The sequence below is a fragment of the Epinephelus moara genome, chromosome 18 (assembly GCF_006386435.1).
Source record: "Epinephelus moara isolate mb chromosome 18, YSFRI_EMoa_1.0, whole genome shotgun sequence".
In the NCBI taxonomy this organism is placed as follows: Eukaryota; Metazoa; Chordata; class Actinopteri; order Perciformes; family Serranidae; genus Epinephelus; species Epinephelus moara.
In genome coordinates, this window is record NC_065523.1 from 30,002,583 (window position 1) to 30,005,082 (window position 2,500).

At 48.5% G+C, this 2,500-nt stretch overlaps 1 protein-coding gene across 1 annotated transcript in view; it reads left to right on the forward strand.

The window, feature by feature from the left end:
- The first annotated feature begins 503 nt into the window (after positions 1-503).
- Positions 504-2,500, forward strand: part of grin2aa (glutamate receptor, ionotropic, N-methyl D-aspartate 2A, a) — a 224,547-nt gene continuing 222,550 nt past the window's right edge. The window contains exons 1-2 of the mRNA XM_050068570.1: positions 504-566; positions 1,622-1,734. The gene's annotated coding sequence lies outside the window, so the exon portion shown is untranslated. The remainder of the gene's footprint in view (positions 567-1,621; positions 1,735-2,500) is intronic.

Genomic DNA, 2,500 nt, shown 5'->3' on the forward strand with positions numbered 1-2,500 from the left:
CTTTCAGACTCTCACACTCAATCACTTACAGCTGACGTCAGTTAAGTCAGTGAGGGTTCAGGGCTTGAGTCTTTAGGGGCCGGATTGGAATTGGGCCACTCCTTTACCTGCTGTGTGGTCACCGAATGCATGGAAGGGTCCTTGACTTTGAGAAACACCAATATTCCCCTTTAAAGTCACGTGACTTTGAAAATACTGCTTACATTTGCTCTAATTGTACAACAACAATTAGAAAGTACCACAATTACCACAGTATCCTGAAACCCCCTCAGTCCCCAGAGGGTTAATGATGCACCCCTGGAGACAGTCCTTTACCTGTCCCAATGTGTGTTCACGGAATGCTTGGAAGGACTCTTGCCTTGCCTCTTTCCTGGGAAGGACTCCTCCAACCAAGGAAGGATCCTTGACTTTGAGAAACACCTAGGAACTAAACGTCTGTGGGCCGTGTTTCCGGGTGGGAAGCAGTCCAAGATGAACCGTGACGCGACCTGGCCAACTTTGCTGACTTGAATAATGCGCCAAAACTTCTACAGGCAACAATGTAGAAAACTCCAGTGGAAATGCAGGTACTAGCACACGTTTTCTTGCATTTGCAACAAAAATTACTCGACACAGTGACACGTGAAATCCATTTGTTTCCAGCTAATTATTTCAATTAGTAGAACAAAACAGTGTTGAACTGGTTTTATTTTGGAGGTAAAATGGTGGGTGGAGGTGGAACAAATGTTATCAGCTCTTTATTAATATTGTATTTCTTCTTTGCACCACTCTTTGGTGTGTGTACTTTTATATCCTCTTGTCTGCTCTGCTGTGCTCAAGTTTTCCGGATGGATTGACTGTATAGAAATCCCAAAAGGCATGAATGGAGGGCAGTTGGCAAAGAGAGGGTTTATTCTTGACAAAAATGAGAATGGAGATGTCTGAGAGAGGAGGGTAAAAATTGCTGTCTGAATCATTTAGCCCAACTCTGCCTGTATCAGTCTCTCTTTGACTGAGCTACTCCCTGAAGGAGCTTTAGTGCGGAGAGCAGGAGGGAGAGAGGGAGCCCGACGGACCGACAGACCGACAGTCCGTCTATCTATCCAGCTGCCCCTGCCTCTGCAGAAGCGCGCGGGCATACACATAGACAAACCGCGAAATCACACGCACGCGTGCACATCGGCACACGCATACACTCCCTCTCACACACACATACACACACACGACGGGAGAGATAGAGAGGAGGAGAGAGAGACGTTGGGAGCGGGTCCCACGGTTTGCAGGACGCCGGAGCCTCTACTGTAGTAGTCAATGTGCGTGTGCGTCTATGTGTGCGTCCGGCGGCTGCTCACCTGCCTCTCGCTCTCCTCGCCCGGGACAGGAATAACGGGATACCGGGAGCTCTAATCATACAGAGGCAGGTTGAGCCCCCACAATGCGCGGGGCCAGCAGAGATTGCAGTGGAGAATCAGCAGTAGGCGCACACACAATGAAGATTGGATTACAACAACAGTGATTTTTATTTGCAGCTGCGCGCTCGCGAAGTGATAAAACGGGGGATTTCATTCAGTTTTTTTGGGACACGGTGGAAATAATACATTGCCAGAGATTCAGTGATTTTTTTTCTTCTCCTGTTGTGCAGTGTTTTGTGAGTGTGATCCCCATCAGAGGCTGCATGGTTTCTCAGAGGAGAGAGGGGACTGTTGCAATGTCATCTCACACCACTGTTTTGGAGCTCTGTGGAAGGGAGATGCTGTAAGTACTTTGTTATTTTCCCCGTGTAATTTGGGGGTTGTAATGATCATGCACCGTCTCTGTCTCTGTCCCCCCCCCCCAGCGGGCGCCGTGCGGGTTGTACCCACAGGCGTCCCCCTTATCCAAAGTGCGGCACCCACAGCACGGAGAGCACAGCTGTCCCTAAAACACGAGCAACTGGGGGTTTTGAACGATGCGAGGCACGCAGTGCGAGATGCAAACACTAAAAATCAAATTATCCTCTCTCAGCTCTCACGTCAAGTGTTATAATTTCCTCATAATTCAAAACGCTGGCGCAGTGAGCGCAGCGCAGGCGGCTTCAAAGCGCATCTGTACACAGCATCTCTCAGCCGGCAGAAATAAGCGAAACACGTTTTTCCATTCGCCGTGAATTAATGTACAAACACAAACTGACTGTAGAATTTAAGATACGTGCTTCCTTTGGTAGTTGGACACACGCACCCAGCACCCCCTAAATATCATTACCAAAAAAACGGTGTGAACCCGGTGGGTTTTACCAGAATCAGCTGAGTTTAGCGCAGAGCGCGCGTCACACAAAATAAAGACTGGCTGTGCTTTCTGGTGATTTTATCCAAAGGATGGATAACACATTGCGGGGTTTTGATCGCGCCGCTGCTTGGCACAACTTCCTGCTCTTCTCCATCCCATATCAGGACGAACAGCCAGCGTTACATTTGGGAGATCTCCAAGAACGCAGCGAGTATTTTCCAAGTTATAATGACATTTTAGCCACAAAAATTGCGCA